The 24,456-nt window shown below is 41.7% G+C and overlaps 1 long non-coding RNA gene across 1 annotated transcript; it reads left to right on the top strand.

The window, feature by feature from the left end:
* Positions 1–1,550: 1,550 nt before the first annotated feature.
* LOC125341698 lies at positions 1,551–17,198 on the top strand. Its single transcript, XR_007209054.1, has 3 exons — positions 1,551–1,561; positions 16,935–16,943; positions 17,057–17,198. It is a non-coding gene; the product is annotated as an uncharacterized LOC125341698 (long non-coding RNA).
* Positions 17,199–24,456: the final 7,258 nt, after the last annotated feature.

The raw sequence follows: 24,456 nt of genomic DNA, 5'->3' as shown, positions 1-24,456 counted from the left end.
AGATTAAAGAGATAGTGTAGATACAATCACAAGAAGGTGATACAAGAACATCATCAATAGTAGAAGCTACAGATACACATGAGATGTTGAAAGTAGTTACAACTGTGATATAACAATCATTTCCATAAAATTGAGTTCATTTCACTTAGCATCATCTTATGTGATCATAAGGGTATAGCTATTGGGCTCTTGTGATCCTCTGCTGTGACTTACCTAAACCTGTGTTAATTATTCCCAATAAAGGAGACCATAGAGTCCATGTTTCTTTGGGTCTGGCTCACTTCACTTAGTATAATTTTTTCCAAGTCCTTCCATTTCCTTACAAATGGGGCAATGTCATTCTTTCTGATAGACGCATAAAATTCCATTGTGTATATGTACCATATTTTCCTAATCCATTCGTCTACGGAGGGGCATTGGGTTGGTTCCAGTTTCTCGCTATGACAAATTGCGCTGCAATGAACATTGTTGTGCTGGTGGCTTTAGTGTGATTTTGTTTGTAGTTTTTCAGATAGATACCCAAAAGTGGGGTTGCTGGGTCATAGGGGAGTTCTATATTTACCATTCTAAGGAGTCTCCATAATGCTTGCCAGAGTGGCTGAACCAGTTTATATTCCCACAAGCAATGACGTAGGGTTCCCTTTTGGCCACATCCCCTCCAACAACTGTTATTATTAGTTTTCTTGATATATGACATTCTTACTGGGGTGAGATGGAATATCAATGTTGTTTTGATTTGCATTTCTTTTATGGCCAGTGATGTAGAGCACGTTTTCATATGTCTCTTGGCCATTCTCATTTCCTCATCAGAGAAGTCTCTTTGTAAGTTTTTAGCCCACTTGATGAGAGGGCTATTTGTTGTTTGCAGATTTGTTTTGGAAGAAGGTAATTTTTTTAGTTCTGCATATATTTTAGATATGAGGCCTTTGTCCGCTGAATGGCCAGTAAAGATCTTCTCCCAATCTGTGGGCCTTCTGTTTATCTTGCGAGGTATGTCCTTTGCCGTGCAGAAGCTCTGCAGTTTGATGCAGTCCCATTTGTCCAACCTTTCTTTGCTTTGTACTTTTTCTGGGTCTTTGTTAAGGAAGTTCTGTCCTGACAAGGAGCCCAAGTGTTTCTCCTACTTCTTCCTTTAGTGTTTTCAGGATGTCTGTTTTGATTTCGAGGTCTTTAATCCATTTGGAATTGATTTTGGTGCAGGGTGATATATAAGGATCTAGTTTTAGTTTGTTGCATGTGTTGAGCCAGTTTTTCCAGCACAATTTGTTAAAGAGGCTATCTTTCTTCCAAACTATTGTTTTAGCCGCTTTATCAATGATTAAGTAGGTGTAGTTATGTGGGTTCATTCCCGGGTCTTCAATTCTGTTCCATTGGTCTTCAGGCCTGTTCCGGTGCCAATACCAAGCTTTTTTTATTACTATAGCTTTATAATACAATTTGAAGTTGGGTATTGTAATTCCTCCAGCACTGTTCTTTCTGCTTAGGATTGTTTTTGCCATTCTAGGTCTTTTATTATTCCATATGAATTTCTGGATTACTTCTTCTATTACATCAAAAAATGGTGTTGGGATATTAATGGGTATTGCATTGAATTTGTAGATAGCCTTTAGCAATATTGCTATTTTGATTATATTAATCCACCCAATCCAGGAGCATGGGAGGTTTTCCCATTTCCTTAGTTCTGACTTAATTTCGTTTTAAAGTTCTCCTCAAAGAGGTCTTTCACTTCTTTGGTTAAGGTTATTCCTAGGTATTTTATGTTTTTGGGGGCTATTGCAAAGGGCATTGCTTTCCTGATATCAACCTCGGTCTTTGGGTCGTTAGCATAGAGAAAGGCCAAAGTTTTGGAACAGCTCTAGTAGCTTGGGGGTAGAGTCTATGGGATTCTTTAGGTATAGGATCATGTCATCTGCGAAGAGAGAGAGTTTAATTTCATCTTTACCTACTTGGATCCCCTTTATATTTTCTTCTTGCCTGAGTGCTCTGGCTAGGAATTCTAGTACTATGTTGAAGAGCAGGGGAGAGAGTGGACATCCCTACCTTGTTCCTGATTTTAAAGGGAATGGCTTTAGTTTTTCACCATTTAGAGTTATGCTTGCTGTTGGTTTGTCATAAACTGCCTTGATTATATTTAGGAATGTTCCCTGGAATCCCAGTTTTTCCAGGGCTTTTAGCATAAATGGGTGCTGGATTTATCGAACGCTTTTTCCGCATCCAGAGATAAAACCATGTGGTTCTTTAGCTTGCTCCCGTTGATGTGGTGGATTACATTAATTGACTTGCGTATATTAAACCAAATTTGCATGCCTGGGATGAATCCAGTTTGATCGTGGTGTATTATATTTTTGATGACCTGTTGAAGTCGATTGGCCAGAATTTTCTTGAGAATTTTTGCATCTATGTTCATCAGGGAGATCGGTCTATAGTCCTCTTTCCATGATGAGACCCTGCCTGGTTTTGGGATGAGGGTTATATTGGCTTCATACAATGAGTATGGAAGTGAACGTTCTCTTTCAATTTCCTTGAAGAGTTTGAGAAATATTGGTGTGAGTTCTGTTTTGAAGGCCTTGTAGAATTCTGCAGTGAATCCGTCTGGACCTGGGCTTTTCTTGGATGGGAGATCATTTATTGCTGATTCTATTTCAATACTGGATATGGGTCTGTTTAGGAGGTTTAAATCTTCATGGTTCAGTTTGGGGAAATGAATTTTTTCTAGGAAATCATCCATTTCTTCCAAGTTCTCGAATTTGTTGGCATAAAGGTTTGCAAAATAGTCCCTTATTATTTTCTGAATTTCGGTTATTTTTGTGGTGATGTTACCTGTTTCATCTCTTATCTTGTTTATTTGAGTGTGCTGCCTTTGTTTTTTGGTCAGGTTTGCCAGGGGTCTGTCTATCTTGTTGATTTTTTCAAAGAACCAACTCTGTTTTGTTGATTCTTTCGATGGTTTTTTTCGTCTCTAATTGATTTAATTCTGATTTGATTTTAATTATTTGCTTTCATATATTGATTTGGGGTTTGGCTTGTTGTTCTCTCTCAAGAAAATTAAGGTGCTTCCTTAAATTATTGAGTTGATGTTTCTCCAGTTTGTTGATGTATGCACTCAGAGATATAAATTTTCCTCTGAGTACTGCCTTTGCTGTGTCCCAAAGGAGCTGGTACTTTGTGTCCTCAACTTGGTTGAATTCCATAAACATTTGAATTTCTGTTTTAATTTCTTCAATGACCCTCTGATGGTTCAGCAGTGTGTTGTTTACTCTCCATGAATTGTAGGATTTGCTGTGGTGGTTTTTTGAGTTGAGCTCTAATTTTATTCCATTGTGGTCTGAGAGAATGCAGGGAATGGTTTTGATACTTCTGAATTTGTACAGATTTTCTTTGTGCCCTAAGATGTGATGTATTTTGGAGAATGTTCCATGTGCTGCCGAAAAGAATGTGTATTCTGTCCTTGCTGGGTGGAATATTCTGTAGATGTCGATTAAGTCTAGTTGGTCTATGCAATTGTTTAGTTCTGTGGTTTCTTTATTCAGTTTTTGGCGTGTTGATCTGTCCAGAGGTGATAGTGGAGTGTTAAAGTCCCCAACTATCAATGTATTTGGGTCTATGAGTGTTCTTAGAGTCAGTAGTGTTTTTTTGGTGAAGTTGGGTGCTCCTGCAGTTGGTGTGTAAATATTTAGAATGGTTATTTCTTCCTGTAGGGGAGATCCCTTTACTAGTATGTAGTAACCTTCTTTGTCTCTTCTTACCTTTTTTAATTTGAAATCAATGTTGTCTGATACTAGGATTGCAACTCCAGCCTGCTTATGCGGGCCATTTGCTTGATAGATGTATTTCCAGCCGTTCACTTTTAGAAGATGTTTACTTTTGCTGGATAGATGTGTCTCTTGGAGGCAGCAGAAAGAAGGATCTTGATTTTTGATCCAACTTATGAGCCTATGTCGTTTGATTGGAGAATTAATTCCATTAATGTTGAGAGTTAGGATTGAGAGATGATCGTTTGTTCCTTTCATTATCACTATCATGTTTAAGGCTGGGTCTTCCTATTTCTTGATCTGATGTTTACTAATTAGGGTTCATTTCTCTGTCTGTATTGGGATCTTGATTATTATCCCTGTATAGTACATCTTTGAAGACTTTCTGTAAAGCTGGTTTGGTGGAGATATATTGTTTCAGTTTTTTCTTACTGTGGAAGACTTTTATTTGACCTTCAGCTATGAAGGAGAGTTTGGCTGGGTACAGAATTCTTGGTTGATAGTTTTTTTTTTTTTTTTTTTTTTTTTTTGGCCAGTCCTGGGCCTTGGACTCAGGGCCTGAGCACTGTCCCTGGCTTCTTCCTGCTCAAGGCTAGCACTCTGCCACTTGAGCTACAGCGCCGCTTCTGGCCGTTTTCTGCATATGTGGTGCTGGGGAATCGAACCTAGGGCCTCCTGTATCCGAGGCAGGCACTCTTGCCACTAGGCTATATCCCCAGCCCGATAGTTATTTTTATATAGAGTTTGGTATACTTCATTCCAGGCTCTCCTTGCTTTCATGGTCTCTGCTGAGAAGTCTGGGGTAATTCTGATTGCTTTTCCTTTATATGTGATAGTTTTCTTTGCCCTAACAGCTTTGAGTATTTTTTCCTTGCACTCTACTGAACCTGTTTTGATCAAAATGTGTCGGTGGAATGTCCTATTCTGGTCTGGTCGATTTGGGGTTCTAAATGCTTCTTTTATCTGTATAGGCCTTTCCTTCTGAATATTTGGGAAGTTCTCCTAATATTCTGTTAAATAGGTAGCCTATCCCATTAACCTCTTTCTCCAAGTTTTCCTCAATACCTATTATCCTTAAATTGGGCTTCCTGATCGTGTCTTGGATCTCCTGTAGCGATATGTTTTGTGGATTGGACTGGATTTGTATTGATTTTTTTATCTTTCTCCATAGACTCTAAGGACTCTTCAGCTCCTGAAATTCGATCCTCTGCTTCAGTTAGTTGGGACTGTAGGCTAGTTACTTGATTTCGAATCTCTATTGCTTCTGACTGGTCTTTCCTGATAATTTCCATGTCATTTCTTAGGTCTTGTATGGATTTCTTTACCTCATTAACTTCATTACTTTGGTTTTGATAGTTGTCTTTCAAATCTTTAAGCTGGTTAGCTATCTTTTCATTTGACTCTTGAAGTTCATTTATCTTACTATTTGTGGATTCCATGAAATTCTCCATTAATTTTTGCTTTGCCTCCTCACGCTCTAGAATAATTGACTGAACAGATTCAAACTTTTCATTTATCATGTTTATCAGTAGACTTTGTATGTTGGGCTCTGGTACTCTTTTTTCCACACTCCCTTTCACGCCCTCTTCCCTAGTCATCCGGCCCGCAGATGAAGTTAGGGTGAAGCGGGGGAGTCAGCACCGCCTGCCTCACGCATGGCCTGGTCGAGAATATGAGCCCGCCCCCTTTAGACAAAGTCAGGAGTACGCATGTCTCGGGGTCAGCTTCTTAGAGCGAACTAACTTTATTGAGACAAGGGTAATGGGAGATGATTCTGAGGGGAGGGGATTGGCCAGGATGCCGATAGGCTGAAAACTGTCACATGATCTCCCCTTGAGCTAACTTCACTCGAGCGCGTGTAGCCAAGGCGGAGCTGGTAGGCGCCAGGCTGGCTAGGCTGGGAGATGCCTGGGCAGGCTGGAGAGTTGGGGGCTGGGTGCAAGGGCGAACCCAGAGAAGACAGCCTGCTTCTGCATCTCCCCAGGGCTTGGGGGAGGGACATCAAGCCTAAGGGCCAGATCCCAACATCTGCCTCTTTTATATATAATTATTTATTTTTTCTTTGAACAGCAGGAGGCGCCCTACTTGAGAGCGTGCCATGTCTTAGGTTGCCCCCCCAAGGGGAGTCATACCCATCTTGGGCTAACGCCCTAGCTCTTCAGGCTGACCTTCCTGCCAGGCTGGCGGGCCAGATGAGAGGCCTCGGGGAGTGTGGGATCAGCACTTGAAAGAAAGCCCTGATGATTTTTCTCCCATGCCAGCGGACCTCAGTAAGCAGCAGGTCCTAGGGGTGGAGTTACGAGCCTCATGGGGTTCCTATATGGCTAAAAGGCCAAAGGCCACTTGGCACCTAGACAGCTCTGGCCCATCGCTTACAATAAGAGACCCATGTGTCTAGCACAGGGCAATGTAAACATAATGTAAATGGGAGCATAAAGCAGACATGAGCATAAGCAATCGTAATACAAGGCAAATGCAAACATGAGCAACTGTAACACATGAGCAATTACAACACAGGCACAAAGCAATGGAGGGTCTCTTATATGGCTCAGTCCATAGAAAACAGAGGAATCCTGGTCCAGTCTGGTGTCGCTCAAGGTAGCACAGATGGCTCTTCCTTCCCTCTATGGTGAGGTAGAGGGGCAGATTCAGGTCCTGGCAATGTGGCAGCCAGGGTGCTGGTAACTTAACAACTGAGGTTAGTAAACACTTCATAGTAAACATTGCAGCAAGGTGCCAATCCCTTGCTTATTGTAAACATTTATCATAAAACATTAAAGTGTCCAAGTCCTTTAGCTCCTATTTTCCTCCAATGGGGACCCCTGAGATAAGCAGCAAAGTGGGGAGCGAAGGGAGGAACAACAGCGTGCAAGATTTCCCTTTGGTCCTTGTGTAAGGCTGTGGGCCATGCTGCCACAGCAAACGTTACTCCAAAGGGCATCAGGCAGGGTCCAGGGAAGAAACAGGGCCGACACTGGGTCCATCGCTGGTACAGGCAGGCTTTCCCGTTTCTCCATAGAAAATTCCACCACAGTCTTTGCTTTCCTGAGAGGAAACAAGGGGAGACATCCCTCAAGGGCAGGTGCCCTTGGGTGGTCATTCTGATGGACAATATTTTACATCTCTAGCAGGTATCCAGATTGGATTCGGTTCCCCAGTGGGGAAAACACAAGCGAAGCCCCTTCCGGCACTGATAAGTGGATCTGGACCACGCCATGCCACTGTAAGGGGATCCTTCCACCGGACCTCCACCTTTAAGTAGGGTGTTTGGCTTGACCAGTGTCTCTGGAAAGCCGACAGAGGTTGGTCCTTAGAGAAATTTAAAATATTTAATGTAAACAACGCTGTCCTCAGCTGGTCATGGGGGCTTCCCCCCCCCTTTTTGTTTTAATAATTGATCCTTCAGGGTCTTATTATGCCTCTCAATTATGGCTTGACCCCTTGGGTTGTAAGGTATTCCAGTGGTATGTTTAATATTCCACATTTGGAAAAATGCCTGTAAAGGCTTACTGGTGAAGCAAGGTCCATTATCTGTTTTAACCTGTAAAGGCAGCCCTAGGATAGCAAAACATTGTAAGAAGTGGCTTTCAGCGTGCCGTGCTCTTTCCCCGGTATGGAGAGAGGCTCAACACGTGCCAGAGCATGTGTCAATAGACATAAATATATATTTTAGCCTTCCAAAAGGAGCGTAGTGGGTTACATCAGTCTGCCAAATTAGGTTAGGTTTCAAGCCTCTTGGGTTCACCCCTGGAGATTGTAGGGGAGGGACTTGCACGAAAGGCATACACGATTTGCAAGTCCTTATAATCTTTTTTAAGTCTTTTATAGGAATTGAAGGAAATATCTGATATAACCCTCTCCAATTTAAGTGAGTACGCTCATGAAGTCCTTTGGCCATTTGGAGGTTCTGAGCTTGCACAATGGCCAGAGCTATGATGGTTCCATTAGTGGCCAGCTGGTCAGCCATACGATTACCTTGTGCCAGGTCCCCAGGCAGTCCTTGGTGTCCACGAAGGTGCTGTAAAAATATAGGCTCACCCCGCTCTTTTAACAGAGACCTGACTTGGATCATCAGAGGGGTAATTGGGTTTTCATCCAATTTGATATATGAACATACCAGGTTGGGTAGCAAATTAACCACATACAGACTATCAGAGAACAAGTTCATTGGCTGTTTAACATGGGTCAGTGCCAAAGCGACTGCATACAACTCTTTAAATTGTGCAGAGCCAGTGACAGCTTCAAAGTAATGGGTGTTTTCTTTCCCACCGGCATGGGACGAGGCGAGCACACCACTATGGCAGAGCCGGCTCGTCCACCATTTGTGAACACATTGGCAGCCTTGACAAGAGGCTTGGTAGAGAAAAGCACAGGGGGTGTCCTTTGTAGCCTGGAAAATGAGGTCACCCATCTTGACGTGCCATAGTGGCTATCTACCTTGCCCATAAAGCCCTCCAGGGCACTAGACACACGTGCATTATTTCTTCTGACCCATTCAAAATCTGACAGCCGGTCAGGAATAGTTAGCACATCGGGATCTCTCCCATAATGTCTCAGGGAAGTATCCCTGCCCTTAATTACCAAGTCAGCTAGCTGGTCTAGCTGGGAATAAACTCTGGGAGCTCCTCCCACTGATGCGTGCACCCATTGAAGAGGCTCGCCTGATTGCGTAATTACAGCTGAGGAAAGTTCAGACCCGGGGAGGATCCAAAGGCAAAGTGGCCACTCAGGCTTGTAGCGTGCCAGCTGTGCCTTATTTAGGGTCAATTGGATTTTCTGGAAGGCTGTTTGAAGTGATGGAGTTGTTGTAATAACATCAGTGGGCGCTTTGCCCTTCAAAGAGTCATGGAGCGGAAGCAGCTCCTCTGTAGGCAGTTGAAGCCAGGGTCTTAGCCAATTAATTTCCCCTAACAGTCTTTGCATCTCCACCAGAGTATAAGTTGCCTGGAAGGATAACTGGGGCTTGAGTGGGCATACAGAGTCTAGTTAAAGCTCTGCCCCCAAGATCTTAAAGGGGTATACTTTCTGAACCTTGTCACTGGCTATACGCAGCCCTCCTCTTTGTAGGAGTGTTTGTGCCTTGCTATAGGCCAAGTCTAGCACTTGAACATCTGCTGATCCAATAATAATATCGTCCATGTAAATAAACAAGACAATATCTGACTGGTTCTGAAGGGGTTGGAGAACTTGTGACACATAATGTTGGCAGAAGGCAGGACTATTAACCATGCCCTGAGGTAATACTACCCACTCATACCTCTGATCAGGCCCCTGGTAGTTAACCGAGGGCACAGAGAAAGCAAACTTCTCACAATCTTGGGGGTCGAGGGGAATGGAAAAGAAACAGTCCTTGATGTCAAGTATAATAAGATTAAGATACCGAGGAATAGAGGGGATCCATGGCAACCCGCTTAGGGAGGTGCCTGCAGGGACTATCCGCTCATTAATTTTTCTTAGGTCCTGTACCATCCTCCATTTACCTGAGGCCTTTCGTACAACAAATACAGGGCTATCCCAAGGGCTCAGCAAAGGTCTAATATGCCCAAGGGACAGTTGTTCTAAAACTATTTCCTGTAACTTTTCTAATTTGTTTGAGGGGATAGGCCACTGTTCCATCCAAATCGGGGCGCCCGGGTGCCATCGAATGGCAGGGACAGTAGGAACAGTGGCCCTTAGGATTGGGGGTGAAGCCCTGTAGAATTGGGAGCCTCTTGCCCTGAGGCCTCAGAGGGAGGTGACTTTTGGCAGTTGCTAAGGCTGATTGGCAGGTCCTGGCCTGTGATGACCGGGGCCTTAATTTTTCCCAAGATATCTCTTCCCAGCAGGTTATCTGGTGAGTTGGTCATTATTAAGGGACGTACTACTCCCTTGCCACCATTCATATCATCCCAAGGGAGCCAGTGTCTGGTTGTCTCACTTTCAGCTGTGCCTCCTACCCCCGATGTCTGGGGGCCGGGGATTAGGTCCCACCACGGGGGCACTAGCTCCTTCTTTAATATGGTCTGGTCTGCTCAGGTGTCTATTAAGACTCGGAACTTTTTACCAGCTATGATGATTTCAGTCTTTGGCCTCATCTAGGAGACAATGGGAACTTCCCAGAGGGCCTTAGCCTCAGGCTATTTTTGGGCCTGTCCCAGAATTGATCACCTCCTTTGGGTGATGGGGCTGGAGGATGCCCCATTAGTCGTTTAAAGGCCTTCCCTTGGCATCAAATCTGGACCTACACTCTCTCCACCAATGAAATCCCTTTTGGCAGTGGGGGCAAAGTCTTTTGGGTACCTCCCTAGCTCTCCAGCTTGGGACTGTGCCCTCAGAGTGCCAGATCTTACCGGGCTAGATCTTGAGGGGTTAGAAGAACAAACCCTCTTAGTATGACCCCAGCCGCTGCATGTGTAACAGCGCTCCCCGCTTACCTCACCGGTGGGGGCCGGGGCAGGTTCCTCAGTAAACAGAGTGGTCAGCGGCTGCGCCTGGCGGGCTCGTGTGTTGATGCCCCGACAAGCATAGATCCAGCTGTCCACTGATCTCTCCTTTATTCCTGCACAAGCCAATCTGCATTCTGGTGTCATCTCTTCCCACACCAGCGTCCTTAGAAAATGAGTTGCCTGGGGCCCCTGAGACTGTCGGCGGAGATTTTCCCTCAATCAGCCGATGAAAGCAGCAAGGCTCTCATCAGTTTCTTGAGTAGCTTTTATTGCCGGGGACTCTAGGGGCCCTCTTCTCAAGCCACGCCACGCGGCCAGTCCCACAGCCTTTACCTGCTCCCGGTAGGAGGCAGGGAAGGCAGCCCCTTGGGGGCGAGTGGATACAAACAGCATGCCAAAGGTTATTGGGATTGGCGGATGGGTGGCCTGACTTCTCTCTTCCGGAGCATAGCACTCATATCTGAAGAGGGCACACCACTCCTCATACATTGTTCTATCAAGCAGTGACCAGGCCAGGCTTCTCCACTCGAGCGGTAGGAAAGCGGTGGGCCAGGTTCTCGAGTAGACTCTCCCCCCAGGGGGTGTTTGGTCCCCCTCCCTTGAGAACTATTTTCCTAAATTCTCTGAAATCTTGCATCTCCTGGGGCTGAAATGGCCACCAGGTTAAGGTTTATTGAATCCTCTGAGTTAGGCGAAAGCGTGTAGCTCTCGGCCTGTGGCTCCCTCTCAGTCGGGCTCCTTGGATTTGCATATGTATGGGGCTGAGCCGGGCCTCCGGTGGGGGAGTGGCAGCGAGCCGGCAGCGCCTGAGCGGCGCCTGAATGGAGGTCACGGGGACCTTCCTCCCTGGGCCTCTCGGAGTGGGGTGTCAGGGCTCCCTCCACATCAAAATTCCCTCTGGCTGTTCTCTCCTGAATCCAGGGGTTCTCCCCCGAGTCCGAGGAGAAGCAAGCCTTGAGAGTTTTAATAGCCTGTAAGGTTATGAGTGGGAGTTCTTCTCCCCATTCTGTGTCCTCCACCTCCAGCTGTAATCAGTCCCAAGTTTCCCACGAGAGTGGGTTGGCCTCAGCGAACCACGGGAACCTGTGGGTAAATTCCTCCCAAATTTGTATAGCGCAGGGCTCTGAGATATTAATCCCCGCGTTTTGGAGGGTGAACTTTAGGATTTTAAGAGGCAAACTGCTTCGCCGACTCTGGACTTGTCCCATCCTCTTACCTGGAGTGGGAGGACCACGCGTCCCAGGGTTTCCCACCCTAATTTCGTCAAGGTCAGTCGGGAGCCGGACTTCCTCTCGTGGAATCATGAACTCACGTGGGCGCCACAATGTTGGGCTCTGGTACTCTTCTTTCCACACTCCCTTTCACGCCCTCTCCCCTAGTCACCCGGCCCGCAGATGAAGTTAGGGTGAAGCGGGGGAGTCAGCACCGCCTGCCTCACGCATGGCCTGGTCGAGAATATGAGCCCGCCCCCTTTAGACAAAGTCAGGAGTACGCATGTCTCGGGGTCAGCTTCTTAGAGCGAACTAACTTTATTGAGACAAGGGTAATGGGAGATGATTCCGAGGGGAGGGGATTGGCCAGGATGCCGATAGGCTGAAAACTGTCACATGATCTCCCCTTGAGCTAACTTCACTCGAGCGCGTGTAGCCAAGGCGGAGCTGGTAGGCGCCAGGCTGGCTAGGCTGGGAGATGCCTGGGCAGGCTGGAGAGTTGGGGGCTGGGTGCAAGGGCGAACCCAGAGAGGACAAGCTGCTTCTGCATTCCCCCAGGGCTTGGGGGAGGGGGTATCAAGCCTAAGGGCCTGATCCAAACATTTGTAGAGATTTTTTGGGGTTCTCTTCTATGTCTTTGATTGACTGCTCTGCTTCCTGCTTCTTTTGAGTCAGGGATAAGACTTCATTGTTTGCCATCTTTCTTGTGTTTCTTCTGCCCATTTGAATTGGGGATGCCAGCCTACTAGCACCTGTGAGCACCGTTTAAGACCCAAAGCAGCCCTTACCAAGCACTGTTGTATAAATCTTACAAGTTTACAATTATGTACAGTTACCCTGTATACTTGTCTATGAAATTAGATTTGGTGTTCCTAAAGAATACAATTTCAATATAACAACTGATCCTGGGCACTGTATTCAGTAGTTATTTATTTACTGTTACAACCCTATACACAATTCTTGTTTTTATATTAAGTTCTTTTAGGACTGGCTTTCTCTATGAACCCCTTTGATTCACTCGTATTAAGCAGGGATACCCTCTATCCAATAACCAGGAATCATTGGCGACTGGAGGTCCAGGCAGTAAGTCAGGAGGGTAAGGTGGAGGTAGTAAAGAGAATAGAGTAAAATGTACTGGGGAGGGGAGGTGGTGATTTTGGTTTAGTTTCAGTGATGTGGAAGCATCAAAAAGAGTAGAATCAGTAGAGAGAATAAGGTTGCAATGATAGATAATGGAGAGTTAGCAGAAAAGAGTGGAGGTGTTCTTCATAGGAAAGTAAGTTTTAAAGAAAGAGAATGCAAAGAGAGAAATAAAGTAAAAATAGTGGGAGACAGATGCACACAACAGAGAAAAATTATTTTAGAAAGAGAATAAAATAAAAAGGAAAAAAATCAGAAAAGGAACAACCCAAACAAACAGAGAAGAAAAAGAACTTGATAAAACAAACAGGTAAGAAAGAACAGTGCTGGAGGAATTACAATACCCAATTTCAAGCTGTATTATAAAGCTATAGTAATAAAAACAGCTTGTTATTGGCACCGGAACAGGCCTGAAGACCAATGGAACAGAATTGAAGACCCAGAAATGAACCCACAGAACTATGCCTACTTAATCTTTGATAAAGGAGCTAAAACAATAGTATGGAAGAAAGATAGCCTCTTTAACAAGTGGTGCTGGCAAAACTGGCTCAACACATGCAACAAACTAAAACTAGATCCTTATATATCACCCTGCACCAAAATCAATTCCAAATCGATTAAAGACTTTGAAATCAAAACAGACACCCTGAAAACACTAAAGGAAGGAGTAGGAGAAACACTTGGGCTCCTTGGCGCAGGACGGAACTTCCTTAACAAAGACAGAGAAAGGCTACAAATCTAAGAAAGGTTGGATAAATGGGACTGCATCAAACTGCAGAGTTTCTGCATGGCAAAGGACATAGCTCGCAAGATAAACAGAAAGCCCACAGAATGGGAGAAGATCTTTACCGAACATTCAACAGACAAAGGCCTCATATCTAAAATATATGCAGAACTAAAAAAACTACCTTCTTCCAAAACAAAACCACAAAGAACCAATAGCCCCCTCATCAAGTGGGCTAAAGACCTACAAAGAGACTTCTCTGATGATGAAATGAGAATGGCCAAGAGACATATGAAAAAAATGCTCTACATCACTGGCCATAAAGGAAATGAAAATCAAAACAACATTGAGATTCCATCTCACCCCAGCAAGAATGTCATATATCAAGAAAACTAATAATAACAATTGTTGGAGGGGATGTGGCCAAAAGGGAACCCTACTTCATTGTTGGTGGGAATGTAAACTGGTTCAGCCACTCTGGCAAGCAGTATGGAGATTCCTCAGATGGCTAAATATAGAACTCCCCTATGACCCAGCAGCCCCACTTTTGGGTATCTATCCAAAAGACCACAAACAAAATCACAGTAATGCCACCAGCACAACAATGTTCATCGCAGCACAATTTGTCATAGCGAGAATCTGGAACCAACCCAGATGCCCCTCAGTAGACGAATGGATCAGGAAAATGTGGTACATATACACAATGGAATTTTATGCGTCTATCAGAAAGAATGACATTGCCCCATTTGTAAGGAAATGGAAGGACTTGGAAAAAATTATACTAAGAGAAGTGAGCCAGACCCAAAGAAACATGGACTCTATGGTCTCCCTTATTGGGAATAATTAGTACAGGTTTAGGCAATTCATAACAGAGCATCACAAGGCCCAATAGCTATACCATTATGAACACATAAGATGATGCTAAGAGAAATGAAATCCATGTGTGGAAACAATTGTTATATCCCAGTTGTAACTACTTTCAACATCCTATGTTTATCTGTAGCTTCTATTATTGATGATGTTCTTGTATCACCTTCCTGTGGTTGTACCTACACTATCGCTGTAATCTTATCTGAGTATATTGGAAACAGTGTTTATGGGTATTGGAAGTAAGAAATTCAAAGGGAATACCAAATTTGAGAGACACAGGGTAAAAAAAGAGAAACAACTACAAAAGCAATACTTGCAAAAATGTTTGGTGTAAGTGAACTGAACACCTCCGGGGGGGGAAGGGAAAGGAGGGGAGGGAGGGGGGTATGAGGGACAAGGTAACAAACAGTACAAGAAATGTATCCAATGCCTAACGTATGAAACTGTAACCTCTATGTACATCCGTTTTATAATAAGAACTTTAAAAAATAAATAAATAAAACCACTAGATTCATTGTATGTAAAAAAAAAAATCAGAAAAGGAACAACCCAAACAAACAGAGAAGAAAAAAAACTTGATACAACAAACAGGTAAAAATAGAAAACATGGGGAAAAAAACAAAACAAAACAAAACAAAACAAAAAAACCGTCAACGTTTCCGAATTGAAAAAAAAAGTTTAAGAAATGTTAAAAAGATAAAGAAAAAAAATGGAGTCTTCCTTGTTTGGGTGGTCTTTCCCCAGTCTCTGTTTTCCTTGTGATGGTCTGCAGTCTATATTCCTGATTGTCTGAGTTTGGCAGAATTCAGCTTGCTCCTCTGTCTGCTGCAGGGCTGCAGCCTTTAATGCCTGCCTTTGAATAGGCTGTGGACTGAGCAGGGTGGGGTGCCTCTGGCCTGTTTTACCCGGCTGAGAGTTGCTTGCCTGTGTGAGGCTTCTGCCTTGTGGGCGGGCCGGCCTCCTTGTCGGAGGTGGCTATGGAAAGCAGCTCCTTTTTGGGCTGGGAATTGGGCTTCCTCTGTGATGGGACTGTTTAACTGTCTCATGATCCTCAGTCTGGTGTTTCCCTGTGGCAGGCAGTTGCGGGCTGTTTTCACATTAAATTTAGAAGGTCTGGCAGGCAGGGCGGGGCACCTCTGGCTGAGCCATGGCCCAGGACCCGCCTCCCACCTGGGCAGGGGGCGTTCTCCTGGGAGGAGCTGGCTCTCACTGATCGGGTCCCTCTTGCCCTTTTCAAAGATGGCTACTTTGACCTCGCTTTTCCCTGGCCCGCTTAAGTTCCAATCTGGTCTGACCCTATGCCAGTGGCAAAGATGGCACTTTGCTCTGGCGATGGGGGAAGGGCTGCCTTGCCGTAGCTGCTCTGTGGGCTTGTGTGAGAATATCTTTCGTGGGGTACTCACGCTTTCTCTGCAATTTCAGGTCGTCCATGCTCAGCCGCCGCCTGGTCTCCGCTGTGTGCTTTACCTGCTTGGAATGCGGGTTGCTGTGCCCTGGGCGCTGTGCCGGCGCTGGCGCCGGCACCGGCGTGGCAGTGGGATACCACCCAGAGCTCGAATCTGTGTTTTCAGATGGGCAAAGTCAATTTTTCCTTCCTGGCCAGAATCCCTGTACTATTACAACTTACGCTGGTTGTATTTCTAGTGGTAAAAGTTTCAATGGGGTGAGAAAACTGCGGTGCTGGAGGAAGCTGAGCTAGTGCACTGAAGCTGCTCTGCTCTCTTCCCAGAAGTCCCCCCCTTCACATGATTCTTGATGTAAGTAGTAATGTGTTCTGTGGAAGACTTCTCACTGCTTCTATTGAGTGGGATCCCTATAATGACTGATCTCTTTGGTCCCAGCAAGTGACTTCAATGGAAAATAAGGCACACAGAACACAGGGATTTCCCTCTGCTGTATGTCTGCCTCTCTATCAGCAGGGGGCCTCTGACATGGACCCTTGCACCTTTTCATGTGGGTTGAGTTGCTTTTAGTATGTCATAGACTATTACTACAAGGGGATGTTTTGGAATGTAGGGGATATCTAACCTTGGGTAAGACATGACAAACATCTGCAAATACAAGGTTCCAAGGCTTGCTGACTGAATCTCTGACTTTCAGTGCTGAATTTAACCTCATCACTTTCAGTCTGTGCACAGTTACTGCTTAGCTTGTGGAAGAACATACATTAGTGTTCTTTGAGACCTTCCTTCCTCTGAATGTAGGTATTTATCACACGAACTTCCATGTGGTACTGATTTGCTGCTGTGCCATAAAATTTTCTGAGTGTTCATTTTCACTTTTACTAAGATGTTCCCATTGGTTTCCATGTATTGAAAATGATGTTGATTGAAACCTCTTTGTACAACTAGTTTAAACAATTTATGAATTAGATAAATAAACACACAATGGGTTAGTCTGTGTATGCCAATTATATGAGATTCCACCTCACCCAAATAAGAATGTCCATTATCAGGAAATCCAATAATAACAAATGCTGGAGATGATGTGGCGAAAAGAGAACCCTACTATATTGTTGGTGGGAATGCACACTTGTTCAACCCCTCTGGAAAGCAATGTGGAGGTTCCTAAAATGGCTAAACACAGAGCTCCCCTATGACCCAGCAGCCCCACTTTTGGACATCTACCCAAAAGACTACAAGCAAGACCACACTAAAGCCACCAGCACAATCGCAGCACAACTTGTCATTGCTAAAACATGGAACCAACCTAGATGCCCCTCAGCAGACGAGTGTATCAGGAAAATGTGGTACATATGCACAGTGGAATTCTATGTCTCCATCAGAAGAAAGGACACTGCCCCATTTGTAAGAAAATGGAAGTACTTGGAAAAAATCATACTAACTGAAGTGACCCAGAGCCAAAGAAGCATAAACCCTATGGTGTCCCTCATAGGGAATAGCTAGTATATGAATAGGCTAGTCATGATAAAAGATCAAAATACTCCAATAGCTACACACTAAGAATCACATAAGAAGATGCCAAGTGAAATGAACTCCACGTTATGGAAACAAGAGTTATACCACTGTTGTAATTATTTTCAACATGCCATGTGAACTAGTACTATTTTTTCTCTCTTTTCCTTGTCTGTTTGTTTGACTGATTGGTTTGTTTACTTTTGTTTGTCTTGTACTCCCTTCCTTTGGCTGTACCCTCACTACCACTGTATCACATCTGAGCACCCTGGATACTGTTTATATGGGTATTAGAATTGGGGAAGGGAGAGGGAATACCAAAATCAAGAGATAAAAAACAAAAAGACAAGCCATTCAAAAAGCAACACTTACAAAACCATTTGGTGTAAACTAACTGCACAATTCTTGGGGGGAGATGGGAGGAAATGAGGGAAGAGGTAACAAGTAGAACAAGAAATGTACTCATTACCTTTCATATGAATCTGTAACCCCTCTGTATCACACTTTGACGATAAAGAAAAATAATATAGTGCACTTTTAAAAAGTCAACAATAATTAGTCTTCAGGTAAGAGAATATGACAGTATGATTTGTCATCAATTCCTTGAGCTAATTTATTTGCCTTGTAATTGAGGCAGTTTTCTGTATTAGCTACTTGACTTTTACAAGAAAGCTAGGTGTGGAGTTGTGGCTCAAGTGGTAGAGAGCCAGACTTGAACAGTGTGTAGAACTAGCAGCAATCAATCAGTAGACAAGAAAAAAGTAAAATGAAAGGGGTTACAGCAATCAAGAGATATTATATTCACTAACTGAAAATTTGAACTGAAACCCCTTTGTACAACTACCTAAGGATAAAAAAAAACTAACATCAGAAATTCAGCAATGAATCAAAGTTCTTCGTAAACAATTTTTAAAAGACTGGAATGAAATCCAACTTTAAAATGATTGTGATAGCACAGTAATTCAATTACTTCCATTTATTCCATCTTACTGGGTCAAAAAAAATCTAGTGGGACATTATTTCATTTGTTGTCAAAATATTTGATGATAGTATTAATTTTAAAACACAGAGACAAACTAATTATTGAAAAGAAATTGAGTCTCTCATGACTGTATGTGCCTTGGACAAGCTGCTTGCTAATGATAGTTACAAGAAGGGTGATTTCCAGCTGTTGTTGCCCAAGGACATCTTCCATTCTCTTAATTCACATTCAGTTTGATGGCATTATTTAATTGTAAGTAATACAACATGAGAAAATGTGTATCACTTCAACATCAGGCATACATAATCAAAACCAAATGAAATATACAGTTCCAAAAAAATCAAACCCCTTAAATGATGCAACATAATGCCTATCTGTACAATGCCTATACTCCAAGCAGGGTTTAAGGGAGTGGGTATGTTGACAAAACAATTCCTGTGGATAAAGCAGGAAGAGGAACGTCTTGGGGTTTGTTCAGTGGCTCAAGACTCTTTCTGTGTGACACATAAAAATGTCACAACAGCTACAAAAGGTGGAAAAGAGGGAAAGTCAGAACTGGATCATGATAGCTAATCATAGTGTGACCAGGGGACAAGACAACAACATTTGATCTCCATGCTCACTGTGTACAGCATGGCCAACATGGGAAACAGAGAACTGAAGTGGTCTTCAAGTGCTGTATCAAGACTAAAGTTTCTGTGAACCGTTTAACCTTGTGGAACTAGAACACAGAGATGGGGCGAGAATAACTTTGGCCCTTTAAGAACCAACTCACTTATCTGATCTAACATTCTCATGATGATGAGGTGAATTTAAGATGTATCCTTCAGGTTTACAGAGTGTTAGAACCCAGTGGCTACACAGAACACTTGAAGCTTATTGCAAAGATTTAGCTCCCTGCTATTCTGTAATCTACCCACCAGAAGCAAATTATGCAATGCTTATTATTATAATTATATATGTACAGCCTCAAGCTATCAAAACCATGAGACATGTAGTTAACTGCTATTTAGTTATCTGGGTATAATTCAGTGAAATAAACAAATGTGCCTGAGTTTGATTTTTTTCATGAATCAGATTTTGAGCACAATATATCATTGCCTCTGGTAATATTCCTTCTCAAGTAAGAACTAAACTTTGAGCATGTAGACAGATGGAAAGTAATAAGAAATATTACAGTAGCTAATACATAAAACTATTTGAGGACCATGTTTAATTAAAGAAGTTGAAAATTTATTTAGTATATCATGGCTTAATGTCCTGATACAATTCATCTAATTGTTGAAAGTGTTCGATTTAACTTTGATCTTACTGCTGAAACAATTTCAAATCCAATGCTTTTAAGCAGTTATTTAACTTCAGATTCCAGTTTGGAAAATTCATATTGGCTCGTGTGAAGATTTCTTCTGCCTTGCTGACTTATCTGACTGATTAGCCAGCAGCTGTCCATCAACGTGCTTGAGGACACCGGCTGTTCTAGAAAAGCTTCAGCTATGTAGCTTCACCTCTGGTTTATTTTCTGTCTCATCTATGTTAGCTTCACATGATTCCATGATTGTGGAGAATAAGAAACTCTTCCTTTATGCCTTTGATAGCTGTCCTAAGGCTTGTCTCCCCATAGGAAAAGCATGCCACCCAGACAATCATAAAGTTACTAAGGACCTAAACTCAAGAACAGAAAAACCTTGATACCAGCCTTGAGGATGAAAGCTCAGGGACAGCACCCAAGCCCTGAGTTCAAAGCCCTACAACCAACAAAGAAAGAGAGAAAGAGAAAGAGCTTCTAAACTCTTGAAAGAAGGCTCTAAGGACAAAAGAGCTTTATTTCATTCTGTTTCATAAACCAATAAAATTTTTAGTAGATATGTTCTTGAGTTGGAAGAGACAGAAGACACCTAGCTAACTGATAATTGTGATTAATTATTGATTATTATCACATAATTGATTGTCATGTCTAAGCTAATAAAGACATTGAGAATTCTCAATGACTAAGTGTTTTCCCCAGAGACAATGAAATACACATCTTGCTTAGTCTTTCTCTGATTTCGCTAAAAACACAAAGTCATGAATAGATTTCAATCGTCAGGCTTCCTTTTTTACATCAAATTTGTAAATAATTTGAGTTGATGGTAATATTTTTCGTTACATGGAAAACTATAAAATTGTATACTTAAGTTTGTAATCCTAAATAGTACTATGAAATGGGCTATTTCATGTTTTGAAAGTAACCATTCTTCAAATAACTGGAATTTTACTTGTGAAAATATCGCATAAGTACTATGAATAGAAATTTAATATTCATCACTGTTACATAGCAATTATTTTAAATTAACCACAGCCTCTGAGTGCCTGCAGGTACTTTAGAGTTATGTGCTTATACATATCATAGGAAACAGAACTTATGCATCAGAAAAAAATATAAGTGGGATATAGTGTTAGCCACTGTGCACAAAAGAATCAAAACAATCTTTTAACAGTCATATGCAAAGCTGCATATTTTCACCTAAGTTGTCTGTTAATTAGATAGAGAAACTTGCTATAATGCTTCTACTATTATTACTAACACCTATTACATTCATGACTCCTATGTGGTGGTAATACAATGAATTTGAAAGAAACTATGACCTGGTATCTGACTTTAAGATGGTCATGATCTACTTAGAAGATTATATGGCTAAGCATTCTAATACAGCAGAGTGTGTGTGTGTGTGTGTGTGTGTGTGTGTGTGTGTGTGTGTGTACCTGTGTGTGTGCGCGTGCATGCCAGTCTGGGGATTGAAGTCAGGGCTTGGATACTGTCCTTGAGCTTTTTTGCTCAAGGTTAATGCTGCACCACTTGATCCATAGCTTCATTTCCTGCTTTTTAAGTGCTTAATTGAGATAAAAAGGCTCATGGACTTTTCTGTTCAGGGTGGCTTCCATCTGTAATCCTCAGATTGTAGCCTCCTGAGGAGCTAGGATTTTAGAAGTGAGCTACTGGCACCTGACTCCACTATATCCTTTTTAAGAGTTATAAATATGGTATACCAAATCCCCATTTGTGGGGCACGCCCACCTGGACACCTTGCATCATTAAGAGGCAGTTCTAGCTGGCCCCGCCTCTTCTCCCAGCCTCGAACAGTGTGTGAGCCAAGATGGCTGCTGGTGGTGAGCCCAGAGGCAGTCCTGCAAGGTTCTGAGAAAGAAGTGCTAAATTATGTGTAGATGTTCTTAGGGAAAGTGACAAGTCAAAGGATTTTCAACTTGAGGGCTTAAGTTGAAGCCAAAGTTTAGGCAAACTGTTATTCCTTTTTCACATTCTAAAAAATTATCTTTAAGTAGTTGTACAAAGGAGCTGTCATTTAACAAGCAGTTTATGAACACAATGCATCTTGATCAATTTCTTCCCTCCATTTCTCTCACCCACCCCTGTGCTATTTACCTCTTCCCTCATTCTTAATTTTGCAGGACATACATATTAGGTGAACAGTTTGATGAACTAAATGTGCCCACCAAAATGCATAATCACTCTCATAATAAGTACCGCAGAATGTGACTGAGAATCTATTTGTAACTATAAAAATGTATTAGGATAAATATTTTTTTAGAAAAGTAATTGGGTTAGCATGAGTTTACTAGAGTGGATCCTTCCTAATTGAATAAGATTGCCATCTTTGTAAAAGGAGTCTCTGAGTCAGAAAAACATGGAGTTTGAGGAAGCTTCATGATGACCATGACAAACTAAGGAGGAATCCTGTGAAGGAAAAAAAAACATACAATTTGCTCAGTTCAGATTTCTAGCACCCGTGGATATCAAACAAGATTTCTGTTAAATTACTCTTCATGTGTACTTTTATTGTCAGAAGCTCCAATACAGAGAAATATCATGTGCCCAAATCTAATTATCCAGAACAAGAGATGTGGTTTTTTTTATTTCTACATACTACTGTTAACAATCTATTCTATACAATTCAATACATTTGCCTCTTAGAATGTCCCAACATGTGCCCAATTTTAGATAAACTCATAATATGTGTCCTTATGTCTCACACTCTGTGGTGAGCAGTGTGTTTCATCATTTCTCCCCCGACTCTTCTTTGCTGCAAAATCTCCATGAGGGTTGCATGACTTTATTTTTATTTGGATATTTCTTTAAATTTTTAGCTCATCCTGAACTTATAATTTGGACGTGCTTTCATGCATCTCCCAAGGTTTTATATGCTGAAATATAATCTCCTTGTGAAGTTTTGACAAGAATAGATTAATTTAACTATGGTCTCTATGGTGGGGCACTGGAAGGCAATTAGGGGGAGATAAAGAAGCTTTTATGCTTGAGTTTCTGGTAGTTTTATAAGAAAATGCTAAAGATACTCACACAAGAGTTCTCACATGCTTCATGCGTCACTGCAGCTCACTGTGTACTCCGCCACTAGCTAAGCCCACAGTGTCCTTTTGACTTGAAACTTCAACAAGCTGAAGCTTCAATATAGGTCTCATCTTCATGAATAGCCTGTGCCAACTCTTGCTTTTGCAGTAACAAAATGGAAAAAGAATTCATTTAAGTTTCTTAATATTTGGAAAGGAAGAGTAATACTTACACTTCAAGGATATATACGAGAGCTCTATGAACATAAATTAGTAAAGGTAATTCACTTTCAGCTGAATAAGCAAAGTCACAAAACAAATCATTCTTTACTGATTAAAAGATGAGATCATCAAAGCCATGTATGACCTTATGAATTTCAGAGTGGTGCTATATTCGGAGCTAAACAGGATATCTACTTTTTTTTAATAATAATTACTTATTTATTGTCAAAGTGATGTACAGAGAGGTTATAGTTTCATATGTAAGGCCATGGGTACATTTCTTGTACTATTTGTTACCTCCTCCCTCCCCTCCCCTTTTTCCTCTCCCCCCATGAGTCGTTCAGTTGGTTTACACCAAATGGTTTTGCAAATACTGCTTTTGGAGTCATTTGTCTTTTTATCCTTTGTCTCTAAATTTTGATATTCTCTTTCACTTCCCTAGTTCTAATATCAGTATATACAGGATCCAGGGTACTCCAATGAGATACAGTGATTGCACAGGGACAACCCAGGAAGAGGATACAAGAGAATCATCAACAATAGAAGCTACGGTTTCACATGGCCTGTTGAAAGTAATTACAACAGTGATATAACACTTGTTTCCATAGAATGGAGTTCCTTTCACTTAGCATCATCTTATGTGTTCATAAGGGTATAGCTATTGGGCTCTTGTGATCCTCTGCTGTGACTAGCCTAAACCTGTGCTAATTATTCCCTATTAGGGAAATCATAGAGTCCATGTTTCTTTGGGTCTGGCTCACTTCACTTAGTATAATTTTTTCGAAGTTCTTCCATTTCCTTACAAATGGGTCAATGTCATTCTGTCTGATAGGGGCATAGAATTCCATTGTGTATATGTACCACATTTTCCTGAGGATCTCTACTTTTTTCCCCATATTTTTATACAGTTTGATTTTTAGTGGCAACTCAATATGTCAACATTTTCTTAACTACAATAAAACTTTATAGATTCCAGAAAATTTTGTTTAGGAAATATGGTTTTTAGAGCAAACATTCAAGGCTTTGGTAGAATAAGTTACAAGGATTTTGAGTTAAGAGGACTAGCAAGAGGTCTACAAATGGACCTCTAACAATGTCATCTGAAAATTTTGAAATACAAGATAAAACTCAAGCTCAAAGAAATTTACCTCATTTTCTCATTTGCCTGCTTTTTATCATTACATAAAGTAAAAATTATTGTTGTTATTCACTAAATATTCTCTGTTAAGTTAATATGAAATTAATACTAAGACACAGTTTACAAGGTAGATAAAAATTTAAATAGACATCATAGGGTGGAAAAATTAAACAATACATATTTAAACTATATGTATATATATTTAGCATCTATATATAACTATATATTTAACATCTCTATATAACAACTAAATATAACTATATATTAAATATTTATATATAACTATAATATATTTAACAACTAAACATATAAATATATATTTAGCAACTATTCATGAGAATACTGTCACTAGAATTGTTATGTACAATGCATATATAAATTATGTATAAGTTATATTTATAGACACATATATATGTATTTATACATACACATATATTTATGCATATGTCTCTGGGAATTCATTCAGCTTAGATTTCTTGTTCTTCTAAAGACATAAAGTGAAGCATTTCATATAATGTAGCTTTTAAATATGTACCTTTTTCCTCCCATATGTAGACACATAGAACTGTATTTTCAAACAATAAGAAAAAAATTCTTAAGATTATATTATAGGATTTTCAAGTCCTCAAGACCAGTGCTAACAGATAAATATGTTTGTATCATTCAATTTCCCTATCTGTCTCTATCTTTGTCTGCCCTCTGTCTTTCTCTCTCTTTCTTTTCTTCCCATCTG

This window comes from Perognathus longimembris, chromosome 24, assembly GCF_023159225.1.
Source record: "Perognathus longimembris pacificus isolate PPM17 chromosome 24, ASM2315922v1, whole genome shotgun sequence".
Classification (NCBI taxonomy): Eukaryota; Metazoa; Chordata; class Mammalia; order Rodentia; family Heteromyidae; genus Perognathus; species Perognathus longimembris.
This window is presented reverse-complemented; position numbering and strand designations above follow the sequence as displayed.